Source organism: Limulus polyphemus, unplaced genomic scaffold (genome assembly GCF_000517525.1).
Source record: "Limulus polyphemus unplaced genomic scaffold, Limulus_polyphemus-2.1.2 Scaffold863, whole genome shotgun sequence".
NCBI classification, from domain to species: Eukaryota; Metazoa; Arthropoda; class Merostomata; order Xiphosura; family Limulidae; genus Limulus; species Limulus polyphemus.
This window is the reverse complement of record NW_013666473.1, coordinates 149,998-164,711: the sequence shown is the minus strand read 5'-3', so window position 1 is coordinate 164,711 and position 14,714 is coordinate 149,998. Positions and strand designations below refer to the sequence as shown.

Genomic DNA, 14,714 nt, shown 5'->3' with positions numbered 1-14,714 from the left:
AGCTTTACACGAAATTCAAAACAAACAAACATTGTTACTAAATTATTTTCTTTACAGTTTGTTGCAGCGATTTATACAATGAAGTTAAATGAATGAGATTTTGATCGAACATTTTCTATTTGAATTTTACGCAAAGCTAGTCCAGGGCTAGTCCCCTAATTTAGATGTGATAGACTAGAGGAAAGGCAGCTAGTCAACACCACCCACCGTCAACTCTCTTGTTCTACTCTTTTTACCAACGGAAAGTGGAATTGACCGTCAAATTATAACCCCCCCCCCCCACTGTTGAAAGGACGACGTATATGTTGATAATGGTATTCGAATTGGGAACCAGCATATTATGAGTCGAGCGCCCATGTTAGGCCAAAAACATACATGTTAAACTCATAGATGAAGATAACTTCACCTGTCAAACCTTACAATATGTTCTTTCGACCCTCATACAGACATGTACAGAAAACGCGATTTATGTTTTTGACTGTTATAAATAACATGTCTGTGATGTGTGGAAAAGATAAGCTAGTAACTAATTTACAATTAATTATTATAAGGCGCGAGATTAAAATGCATCCAATTGATTAGAAAAAAAAAGAGCCTTAATTTAGGGGTTCCCAAACTGGGGGCTGCAGGACGGTGTCAGGGGGTCTGTAGCAAATATACAAAAAGCACAAAAATATTGTTAAGGTACTCAGTATGTACAGATTTATCGGGTGGGTGAGCCTCAGTCAAGGGGCGGAATGTTCTATCGGGCCTTGTGTTGAGAAACTTAGGGAACCCCTACCATAATGGACAAAGTGTAGATACACAATGTACCCATATAGGTGAAAAATGTGACTTAATGCCAAACCCGTGGGTGTAATGTACCCACGTCGGTAAAGACTTTATCGATGGATAGTGAGAGGTAACTTGTTTGTTTGTTGTTAAGCACGAACTTATACAATAGCTTGTCTGTGTTGTGCTCAACACGGGTATCGAAGTCCGATTTTTAGCGTCATGAGCCCCCAAACTTGCCACTGGGAATAAGGTGATTCTTAAGTTTATAAAACTAACCATTAGAAGGAACAAAATCTGTTTCTCAGAGTGCCATGTTGGGAACAAGCAAGAATATATATATAAACTAAGCCGATTGTTTAGCTGACTCTAGCGGTTTATGATATATGGGAAGCTAATCGTGCAAACACAGTAATATTACAAAGTTACTAAAGGAAAAGATGCGGGCTTTCCTGTTTAAAATTACACCCACGTGATTCTTTGTGGATAAAAGAATTAAAAGGCACTGCTAGCTCCTGATTGATTCTTAACTGGTGTTTTGTTAGGATTTTCAATAAAATATATTCGAACCCTGTTCTTGTTACTGTCGATAAGTGTTTCTAACCACGTGGCTAACATATTTTCAGTTTAACGCATGTTCTATATTTGTCTGTAATATCAATAGCTAACATTACCACAGACATTTTCTGTAATAAGTAAAAAGTTATGATTATGTTATAAATAACATAAAAAGTGGTAGAACTCTACCACATAGAGGAAGCAGGAATCATGGCCAAGAAGCTAGAATTTAGGGTAATGATTCTTTTACCCTTGTTCTCTGCGCTTTCACAGATTACCGTAATAAGTACTTTGTCCCCAGAGAAATCTGAACAAATGATGATGTCAGCGGAAATGTATAGAGAGAGAGGTGAGGGATGGGGGAAGGGATATTGATACTGTTCGAGTCTTCACCCCGTCTCCACCCACTTCAACTGGTTACTTTACATCAATCCTTATTAGTATGGAAAGATAAATAACCCAGGTTGTTGATACCATCTCAGTGGCTTATTGTTAAATCAGTTATTGACGAGTAAATCAGAGCTGACTTAATGCGAAATATACTGATACTTCGGTAATACACACGTGCCTCGTGTATCTACAGCTACACTGGAAATTTCCAAGTGGCAGATTATGTTTGCAATTCACGTGAAATTTTAAAACTTCTGATGCTTATAAGTTCATTTATGGTGTCAACTTACAAAACCAATAAAATAATTAAGTTCGGTTAGCTAAGAAGGAACGCGCGCTATACGTCACAACTCCGTGAGAACGGCTTTTTGCATGATTACTGTATTTAACAGTGTCAGGTTAAATACAACATAAGAACATTATGTTCTACACAACAACGTGCACAATGTATATAACAGCATTAGATTAAGTACAACGTAAGAATATTATGCACTACACTACAACATGCACACTATATATAACAATATTTGATTAAGTACAACATAAGAACATTATGCACTACACTAAAACATGCACACTGTATATATCAGCATTAGGTTAAGTACAACGTAAGAACATTATTTACTACATTATAACGTGCACAATGTATATAACGGCATTTGGTTAAGTACAAGATAAAAACATTATGTACTGCACTATAACTTGCACAATGTATACAACAACATTAGGTTAAGTACAACATAAGAACATTATGTACTACATTACAACGTGCACAATGTATATAACAATATTTGGTTATAACCTAATATTGCTGCATACAGTGTGCATGTTGTAGTGTAATGCATAATGTTCTTATGCTGTACTTAACCTAATATTGTTATATACAATGTGCACGTTGTTGTGTAGATATAGAATGTGCATGTTGCAGTGTAGTACATATTGTTCTTATCTTGTACTTAACCTAATATTGCTGCATACAGTGTGCATGTTGTAGTGTAATGCATAATGTTCTTATGCTGTACTTAACCTAATATTGTTATATACAATGTGCACGTTGTTGTGTAGATATAGAATGTGCATGTTGCAGTGTAGTACATATTGTTCTTATCTTGTACTAGTACAATATAAGAACAATATGTACTACACTGCAACATGCACATTCTATAACTACACAACAACGTGCACATTTTATATAACAATATTAGGTTAAGTACAACATAAGAACATTATGCATTACACTACAACATGCACACTGTATGCAGCAATATTAGGTTAAGTACAACATAAGAACATTATGCATTACACTACAACATGCACACTGTATGCAGCAATATTAGGTTAAGTACAATATCAAAAAATTATGTACCACATTATAACATGTGCTGTGTAGGTAATGATAAGTGAAACATAAATACACATTGTTGTAAGCCATCACGAGCTCTTGTAACTGGGAGTTCAGAACAAAACAGCAAAAAATGCCAATGTCGATAATTTGTAGCTTGTAAGACATTGTTTATTTCAGTATATTTTGTACTTCTTTTTTTTTTGCTTTACTAAATTACCAAAAAAAAACATACACATTATAGAGCATCAAAATCATACACACGTAGATACAAAATGATCTATTATCCGAGTGGAGCCGTTCCATCCACTAATAACCATGGAAGTTTAAATAAATATTGAAAATATAACATGCGTTGTTGTAATCGAATTATACTAATCTTGAAAAACCCACAGGACTGTTTTATACAGTGCGATACCTAAAGGTCAAACTAGCTGGCGTGTATTAAAACATGCAATACATAGTACATTAGTCTTCCAAACGTAATATTTTATTTAATATTTTCAAGCCCATTTGTAACGTTATGACTCGTTTGGTGTGTGTGTGTACTTTTCGGTTTTCCTAAAGTGGTTACGAAAAGTTAAAAGTATGGAATCATTTTCCTGTATACGTATATCAGTCAGACGATTTTCATCGATTTGTCCTGTAGTACATACTGCTCGAAGCCAGAGATTTATGCACCTTGACGTCAGCAGACATACGCATTGCTTGTGTAACCAATAGCTTAAACTTTGCGTTAGGAAAATGTCAGATCATGCATGGTCTCAGTTGTTATATAAAAGAAGAATTAAAATTGGTGTTTCTAACCTACATAAAAGCATGTTTGTCTCATAAATTAAATGGTAATCTCTCTCTATTTTTTTCGCGGTATTAGGTTAAAGATTATTTGACAAGAATAAAACAGACCAACTACGACTTTAAGATCTTTTCATTTATTTACAAAATAAATTTTGTATTCTGTGTGGTATTCTGTTACTGCTGCAAAAACTAATTTTTTGGTATAAATTTATTAATGTTATACGTATAGATATCATTCAAAAGAAAGCATACGCTGAAAAGCATTAATTATAAGACTATTTGAAATTTGTTTTATGAATTTGATAAGTTTGTTGTAATAGTGCAAATTATTTGCATTAAAAACAAATTTAAAAGTTTATCTTGTTTTGTGCAAATACCTAGAAAAACGTTCAAGTTTCCAGTTTTTTATAAAACCTATGTCGTTCAACATTTTTTTTTTCAAATGAAAATATACGTTTTAATCTACTGTCACTGCACTTTAACACTCGACTGTAAATAAAACAAAAATATTACTGTAATTTCTCCAATCTATAATAGTTGAATTATTTTTATACTTAAATAGATGTGCTAACGGGTGACTCGTTTAATCCTGGCTTTTTTATTATTTAAACTGTAATGGTAAAAAATAAATATATTTAGGTAAAATAGAATAAAAATAAAATTAGTAGATTTCTAATTTCATTAAATATCGACAGATGGCAGTTGCATCACAATGTCTGGAACGTTTTACCGTAAAATAAATTTCAAACAAATTATATCTGACATTAATATAAATCCTGATCGAGAACCATTTTGTTTGTTTTTAAGTTTCAAAAAACTTTAGTTTTAATATTTTACTGCAAAGGCCAGTAGAATAATCTTACAAGGTTTTAAAAAATCCCGTTTTAGACTTCGTTGCTCTACTGCACTGCATAATTGAAAATTGGAAGGTGATATTTTCGTTGATAATTTCATGTATTTATTAAGAAACTATGCTAATCCGATATCTTAGCCGTTTTATTATAACAGGGCATAGCCTAAAGAGCGGAATTTATCAATAATCCTGGTGCTGAAAAGTTGAAATTTTTATTTTATTACACACAATTACAAGGCGAAATACATTTATATGTACACGGGACTTCCGAAGAATGTCATTACAGGGAATATTACAGACCAATGTATCTAAGAGTGACTCCATGTAATCCTTCGGTGTGAAATAAGTTTTACATACGACATCACGAGTTCCCAGGTTCCAAAGGCGTTTGATGTCCAGACACACGATTTACGGCGATTCTACATTCCATTATCCTCTGGATGCTTATCGGTTTTGTTTTTTACAACTCCATACACAGCAATACTGTGTGTATTGCTTCGGAAATGTTCCAAGATCTAATACTATGCGAATCTAAACATGTGCCTGCGCTAACAATATGTGCAGAAGTATGCCGTAAACCTTGGTTGCGCCGCCCTGGAGGCTAGTGAGTCGATCAAAGCCATTAACTTTCCATAGTAAACAATGGCAAACTATCAGGCAAAGTATACTTTGTTTTATAATTTTAGCATGGGTTGGCTCTGTGATAGATATCACAATTTCGGAGCTGAACTAGATCCGTGCGAAGCCATCAAATATACCCCACACTTGAAGCTGTGGTATATTGTAAGAAAGTCAAATATACCTCACACTTGAAGCTGTGGTACATTGTAAGAAAATCAAATATACCCCACACTTGAAGCTGTTGTACAATGTAAGAAATTCAAATATGCCCCACACTTGAAGCTGTGGTACATTGTAAGAAAATCAAATATACCCCACACTTGAAGCTGTGGTACAATGTAAGAAATTCAAATATGCCCCACATTTGAAGCTGGGATACATTATAAGAAAGTCAAATATGCCCCACACTTGAAGCTGTGATACATTATAAAAAAGTCAAATATACCCCACACTTGAAGCTGTGATACATTATAAGAAAGTCAAATATGCCCCACATTTGAAGCTGGGATACATTATAAGAAAGTCAAATATGCCCCACACTTGAAGCTGTGATACATTATAAGAAAGATAGCCAATCCCTTAGCGAACTGGTTGCCTTACTTCTGGTCAATAGTTCAAAACTAGAGATGACGACAGGTAGCTTTTGTAGCTTTTTAATAATTACAATTACCTGTATTTGTCAATTACTTTTATCATTTGAGGAAGAAAGCCAAAATTCCCGAAGTCTACGAGTTACTAAAATTATGTTTATTATAAACGTGGAAGCACATTTTATAATGGACTTAATAAGTAATGTGTTATAAGTAATAAGTTAATTTTCTAACCGTTTGAAGTTATCTAGTGTGATAATGCTGTTTACTGAATGTTATTGATCTAACTTATTATTCGACAGAAACATGCTATTCAGGTGTATAAAAAAAAGAAGTCTTTAAGTTGACAAACCCATGCTGTGTCTTGTTTTTTTTAACCGTGTAACCAGATTTCACGTTAGTCTGTAATGTAATCTCTATAGTATTTAGTTATTTTTCAAGATAGTTTTTCTCTTATTAGCTTCAGATGTTATTACGCACTTTCCTAATTTAGTTAAGCATTAAATTCCATTAGTTAGCCCACCTAATACACAGAAACTTTCTTTTTAGGTTCCTTGCGATTTTTAGTAGTGCTTTAATTTTTTTTTCGTGAAAAATCTGAATAAGGGGAGTTATTCGGTAGTACTAATTAAATTATTGGAAACCAATTAAAGGTCGTTTTTCTTTGGTCTTTTGCTTTGTTATTATGTAAACGTTAGGGACATTTACATTGAAGTTCAGCTTTTCTGTAAATTTTGATCGGTGTTCTAAATCACACAATAGACTTTTGTCAGAAACTTACATACCAAGCTTCAGACTAACTCGAAAATCCAGTGAAAAACTTGAACCAAATTTGAATGATGTGAACTTTCTTCATTAGGAGCTTTTTGATCAGTTTCTGAAAGGATAAAACTACCTTCGTCAAAAGATTTATAACCACTATCAAATGGCTTTAATCCTTTCTGCATCAGGGGCACTTTAACCATTAAAGGGGGAAGAAACGTCTTCACCAGAAAATATTTAAACACTATAGAAAGGAATAACTCCTCACTTCATCATGGACCTTTTAACCAGTTTCGAAGGATTTGATATCTCTTTCATCAAGAGCTCTTTATCTACTTTCGAAAAGGATAATCCTCCCCTCTTTTTTAAGTTCTTTGACAACTTTCCAATAATCAGGAGCTTTTTATCGGATTGCTGAAATTTCTTTTAACTACATGTGATGTTATCTTTCTCCTCATGTGTATAAAAAATGACTTACCTTTTAAAATTCTTTTGTTCAAAAATATAGATGTCGTCAATAGTTTTGAGTTAGACATAGAGAAAAAGAAATATATAGTACTATTGTGTTAAACATATTTCTTCTATGTTACTAAATGACCACGAGAACTCAGCTGTACCACATTGGTCGAATTAAACAGAAAGTTAGTTTACTGGTTAAAAAGATTTTTGTTCAAACATTTCTAGATCCATTTCTCTTACAAATGCCAGAAACATACCAGTTAAATTACAACAAAGGGGTGAATGTTTCTTAAAGAATACTAATTTCACTTTTATATTTAGGTTTTCTTGCTGCTATATATCCAACAAGTGTGATTTAGAGTTACAAAGAGACCGTTTCTTCGATTTGTTTTTCATCACTATACAGTTGATATTTAGTGTTTTCAACTTGAATAATACCTTGTGCGATACATGGGTTAAACGGTCAAGTAAGAGACCCCAAGGTTTTTGTTTGGTTTTGACTCGCGAGACCGTTTACGACCATTGGGACCCCTTAGATGATGTGAGCGGATTTACCCATCTCCTCTCCAGACAGCCTTCCCTAATTTAGCAGTGAAAGACTAGAGGAAAGACAGCTAGTCAACACTACCCAACTCTTGTACCAACGAACCGAACAGTGAGATTGACCGTCACATTATAACACCCCAACGGCTGAAAGAGTGAGCATGGTACGTATTGGAACCCGCAATCTGCTGCCGAGCGCTCTAACCATCAGGCCATGCCAGGCCTCAGGGTTTATGTTTAGCCAGCCCTAATTTAAAACTGATGACCAAAGGGAGGACAACCAGTCAGCAGCACCCTCCACTTACTGTTAATGGAATAACCTGTCACGTTTAGATTGCCCAACCCAGCTGAAAGTTCGGAACGTGTTCAGAAGTTTATTGTAGTTCGGACGTTGGACCTTCGTTTCTACAGCCCGGCACGCTAACCACTAAATTATTTCTAGACCTATTCACTACTTGGTAAGATAGTTTTTCTTTTAATTTTTTTAACCAAAAAACAAACATATTGCTTTGTTTTAACATAAAGGCAAACTTAATCTGTCTCTTTTAGTCCTATTTGACTTCCAGCTGAAGAATAGGTTGAGGGTAAGATCTTATATCAACGTATCTCATCTAGCGAGAAACCTGTTTCGTTCGAACAGAGGATTTATACATTATAGTATAAGTTTCACGTATTCTCTACAACGAGCTAGTTCTGTTGAAGTATTTGTTATTAATACTTCATAGAATTGGGGTATACGTCTTTTTTAAAATCGAAGTGCGATGAATTTAGGTACAATTTTAGCCAGTATCAAAATTCGAACCCATGCATACATCTGCTAACATTTGACGAACATGGGTATGGATCCACTTGATTCGTGCTGTCAATATCTTAGACTCTTAATTCTAAGTTTAATGCTTCAAGTGCAACACGACAACGGATGCTGATCCTGTATGTTGTAACAATGTGGTACACCCCTTGGCTCCAGATGAATGAATAGCATTTAAAACCTTCTCAGCAAGTTATATTTCTGTATTCCTGTTGTCCTTGGAAATAATATATGTTCTATTAAGGCTTCCATGTTTATTTTGGTCATATATATTAGATATTCCGTTTTTCTTCAGCTGGGCGTGGGTTGACCCTGTGGTAGAGCTCTGGATTGCGGAGCTGTCGAGACAGGTTTGAATTTGTGAGATACCACAAAACATTTTCCACGCTTTAAGCTGTGAATGCGTTATAAGAGTGACGGTCAACACTTTAGTAGTAAGGCACTGGCAACAGGCTGCTCCCTCTCTTGTCACTAGTTGAAAGTAAGGAGTGTGGCATCTAGCTTTATCATAAATACAAAATACAAATACTTTCCACAGTGAGTATCAGATATTGTTCTTAGTACAAAATACACAGAAGAACACTGTAACATTGTCATTTGGAGCTATCCAAAACTTATGATCTTATTTTGTTGTCATGGGAACAGAACAAGTGTAATAGTGTTTTGTGTACTTACCAACCGCAATTATAAGTCTGAAATTTGTTCACATTACAAGTTACTGATTCTCTCAATTTTAATCTCATTTTTCTATATTTGTGGTATTGCAAAAATAATAATGTACATTTGTTAATAATAGTATAACTATATTCACAAAACAACCACACAGGGTCATCAACATTATAAACGGTGAAATTAATTTTAGATAGTTACGGACAAGACCTATAAACTTACTGTTTTAACATTTGAAAGCAGCTAGCTATAGACTTAGGACTATTTATGGTTTTAAGATTAGCAAACAGCTATAGACTTAAGTGACAGAAGCAACATTAATGCTTCTAAAAAAAAAGATGGAACTTTAAATTCTAGCATCATTAGTTGTTCAGTAGAATAAATGACTCTGTAAGATTGTTTACTTGCTTGTTTGAAATGTTTGTTTGTTTGTAATTAAGTACAAAGCTACACAATGGGCTGTCTGTGCTCTGCCCACCCCGGGTATCGAAACCTGTGTTTGAAATGTTACTAATTATAAAGTTTTCGATTGTACTTTCCCTGAAAAATTATGCATTTCACGAATAACTTAATCTAAGTTTCTCGCTAGGTTGAGGGAGTGGATATTACAAGTAGTAAAACAAAATTACAAATTGAACCAAACGTTAATTAAAAAAAAAAATGACACGATAAACAATTTTAGCGAAGAAAATAACAACGTTTTCCTTCTTTTTGTCAGTAATTAAAAAGTTCCATTAATATAAAATAACATACATTATGTAAATGTTTCAGTTAAATAGATACACCTGTGCACCAATATTCGTAATATTTCGTTTTTCTTAACACCTGCTTTAACATGTTCGCTGCCGCATAAGACATTATGTATAAATACAATTAAACATTGAAGAAGTGCCAAAAAAAGATTTTGGGGCCTGAAAGACAACCCGGGGTGGTCAGAAACATTTGTTTTTCTTCACCCTATGTTTGATCGCCTCCTAGTGGCTCAACGGTAAGTTTGCAGGCTTACGACGCTAAAAATCTGGTTTCAACAAAAATCAACCTCATTTGATTAGGAATGGATGCTAACAGTCTTCTAATGTTGACATAGCTTAAATTGGCTTTTCTTCTACCATATAACCCTTTAAACTGGTGTAACAAATTTTCAGTTTGATTAGTATGGGGACTTTGAGCAGATTATTTCCTAATTGTTACATCACCATTCCCGTCCTTCTCCTCCAAACATCTCTTATTCAGTATTTTTTAAACCACTATCCTGATAAAGTACAAAGTTTAAAGGTCAATCCATGATGTTTTGACACTGCTCACTTCTTCATAAGATCACCAATTTTTACAATATCGCCCACTCCAGGCCCAACTAAAATAAAAATAAGAAACATTACCAGTGAAATTTATCTTTTATTGTTAAGTGACATTTCGGGCAACAGCTCTTCCTGAAACCAAACAGCACACTGCTGCTACGTTTGAAGAAGGACGGAAGGTTGAAACGTCACCTAATAATACTAATAATAATGCCCCCCAGTGATACAGCGGTATGTCTGCGGACTTACAACGCTAGAAACCGGGTTTTGATACCCGTGGTGGGCAGAGCACAGATAGCCCTTTGTGCTTAATAACATACAATGACAATAAAAGTATATGATAACGATAATTTTATTTCATTTGATTGTACCGTCGTATTGATTAAAAGACAGTTATGGTTTAAGTTAAGAAAACAGAGATTCAGCGCATTCAGTATGTAAGATGGAGAAAACATCTACACAGTTTTAAAGGAAAACTTAGTTCCAACGAAAATGATAAAAATAGGTCCAGTGAGTATTAGTCATTTTTTGCAAGTACCCATGCTATACACGTTTGAGCATTTTGAGTTAGGTTTATATGCGTTTTTTTTATTGAAAGATTGCACGTGATCGATGATATTCAGTAACTAATATTATATGTATATATATAGCATATTTACGAACCTGGTTCAATGGTTAGCTTGCTTATATTCAGAAGATGTATTGATAATTCTTACTACATTAGGCATTATCAAAGAAATTCAAGCTGCGATGTAATTTTGAGCTAGGAAGAAAAAAATGTGCGCGGCCGTAAAAGAATCTTAAGTTAACACGTTATGTTATGTAAATATATGTAATTTTGCTTCACAAAATTTCCAACGTTTGTAATGCGAACCATCTTTACCTCGCAGTCGATCGCTATTGAAGATCATTGAACTAAAGAATAATAATCTGTAAGACTTAATCTTTGTTTCGGTAGATACTTTGTTGTTTCAAAACAAAATCTCAGTACGAATAAACTTACTTCAGTCTACAGCAGAATTTATCGATAACTGTGTCGTGCTGAGAGTAGCATGTTTGTTTTTACGCATGCGCACAATATTATTAGGCTTGATATGAGGCGGAAACTAAAAATAACCCGGCAACATGTGGGGGTAAAGGAGGAACGGTAATGCTTCAGTACAACGTGCGGATAGTATTGATTACACTGCTGAAATTGAGCAATGGTACAGTGCGTCAAGACAAAACATCGATCTCAAAGACAGAGTAGACGTAAGACAGAAGGAACAGAATGAAAAAAAGGAAGTTCCTGACTACTTTTCAATCCATTAAACATTTTGGTTGAACACAAAAACTAAAACTTTTCTAGTTTATAAAACAATTCCAGTTTCTTAGTACACAAAATAAGACAAAATTTTCTATATTCTTTTTTTGAGATATCAGCAGAGAACAGAGAACTAAATGTATTAAGTACTTCATAATTCGTGAACATTGCTTTATAAGCATGACACGAACAATACTTCATAATCATGACATTGCTTTATAAGCATGTACATTGATCCATGAGTTCAAATTATTTTGTTATTGACAAAAAAAAAATCGAGAAAAATTACTGAGCTTTACCCAAAGTTAACACAACTTACAAAAAAAAAACTTGTATAATAGCAAAACATAGCGGTTTTAATAATAATAAAAGTTAAAATACGTTTATAAAGATTGAAGATCACGGAATAAACTAAAAGATGTTTATAAAGTCAGAAGATCACATTATAGAATAAAATATGTTTATAAAGTCTGAATCTATTATTTGATAATGTGATAATTCAGACTTTATAAACTCTATTATTTGATAATGTGATATGTAAAGTCTGCAGAACAGATTATAAAGTAAAATCTGGCCATATCTAAAATCTCAAGTCATTCACTTCATCATTTTTCTGTTATATTCGTGTACTAAAACGGATCTAGACGTTAACCTGCAACATTAAGGTAATCAGGTTTTACTCTACCAAAGTAAAAATATTAAGTTTTAGATATGCAAATTCTATGATGGAATTAAGATTTTAGAAATAAAAACTGTTGTCTCTTTAAATATATTATGGAATTTTCAATTTGTCAATCTTGTATACTGACTAATAGCTTAGCTAGCAGTTTGACAGTTTTCTAAATATGCTACTGAAATTAATGAAAAGGTTATGTGTAATAGTTCTAGATGTTTAACTTGTCCCAAAAAAATTAAAACTTAACTTATATTAAATTCATTATTGTTTTATAGTCCTAATTTTAATCGCCTATTAACAACTAATGTGATTAATACTAATAATAGTTTGAAGTTATTTTCTTTATCAAAATTATGTATATATATTCTAGCATGTGTTCCAATAGAAGATTTCACCTTCAGCTAATATTTTGTTAGTTTGCATTTAAGCACAAAGCTACACAACGAGTTATCTGTGCTACGCCCGCCACGGGTATTGAAACCCAATTTTTAGCGTTAAAAATCTGCAGATTTTCCGCTGAGCCGCTGCGGAGGTCTCATCAGCTAACTAAGAACGCTACAGTACAAAATAAGTAAGATTAAACAATCACCTTACATGCAATTTAATCTGTTTTACGCTATATTCTCGTAGAAAGCAGTGTTGTAAGAGGCCTTTCTGTTGTTACTACAGGGGAGAATCACGTGCAGGTGTTACTTTTTGCTAACATTCGAGCACGAGCGAGGAATTCGGTCTCAACTCTATACTTGGCGCTTATCATGCACTTCTTGATTTTATTTTTCTCATATTTAACATACATACGTTTCGTGTCATCGTCTCCACGTGCGTGCGTTTCTGTTATTTTACTTGCATACATACATACACTCCTGTTAGTTTTCTACATAAATATATTTTTGTCCATTTTTACACGTACATATAAACTCCTCTTACCTTTTTTTACATACATAAATTCGTTTTCATTTTTACACAAACATATACACTCCTGTTAGTTTTTACATACATAAATTTGTTTTCATTTTTACACATACATATACACTCCTGTTAGTTTTTACATACATAAATTTGTTTTCATTTTTACACATACATATAAACTCCTCTTACCTTTTTTACATACATAAATTTGTTTTCATTTTTACACATACATATACACTTCTGTAAGTTTTTTACATACATAAATTTGTTTTCATTTTTACACATACATGTACACTCCTGTTAGTTTTTTACATAAATAAATTTGTATTATTTTCTGTACATGCATACATACCTGTAATTTTTGTACATGCATACATTCCGTTTATTTCACATGCAATCATGGTATTCCCAAACAAACCGTTCATGTGTATTTTTATTATAATGTGTTCCAATTTATCTTACGAAGGATTGAGTCGTACTTCTCTTCATTGACATGTCGTATGAATGACCTATTTCAACAGTACATTTTCTTTAAAAAAAAAAGGGATACTGAAACTGAACAAGAACTGTACGGGAGTCCCTGCTTGCCAGGCAGATGTTCTCTCTAACCATTAAGCTATTGAGTTCGAGCATTAAAAACCGGTTTTCATTGGATTATTCGGACGGATAATTTGGCAGAATTCTCACGCTGTAATAGTTGGTTTTTGAAGCTTGGAATTCACGTAGTGCTCTTTTGCTTGGACGCACTGGGATTAAGCTATTAACTATATATAAAAGACACTCAGTCCTATGTGGTTGTACTTTTTGCAGAAGCTGTAATCGATACCGCGTAGTTTCGATTTTTCGCTTCTTCAGAAAATTTACAGTCACATAGGACAACAAACCACTGGTAACCTTTCAGTTAAGAACCATTGCAAACTGGGGTGTTCAGGGATATTAGTATCCCCCTTCGCTCTGCTCGCGATAAATAATTTGTTAGATTCGTGAACTATTTAAATTTAGTTAGAGATGTTGCCCTATGGCGAGTTTGAAGCCTTATGATTGGAGAATAGAGAAATATCTGGAGGGTTTCGGGTCAGAGAGAAGATCAAGGCTGATGACGTTCTTGAGGAGAAGAGAAGAAGTAAGGCGACAAACATTCGACAAACCACATAATAACAAACTTCTCGTGATCGGGGTCACTGGGTCACTGGGCTCTATAAATCCAAGTGCCCTAGAATTTGATGTGGGGGAAAGGGGAGTACCCCGAGAAAACCCACTTTCACAAAGCAGGCGCCAAATATTCTACCTGTCCTGTGTCCAGTGCTGAACATTAGAAACACAATAAATGGTTACTTTTGAACTTTTACCAGAGTTTGTTTTAC

General features: G+C 33.9%; 1 protein-coding gene across 7 annotated transcripts in view; it reads left to right on the top strand.

The window, feature by feature from the left end:
• LOC106460917 (serine/threonine kinase SAD-1-like) overlaps positions 1-14,714 on the top strand; it is a 109,572-nt gene that overhangs the window by 16,874 nt on the left and 77,984 nt on the right. The window lies entirely within an intron of this gene.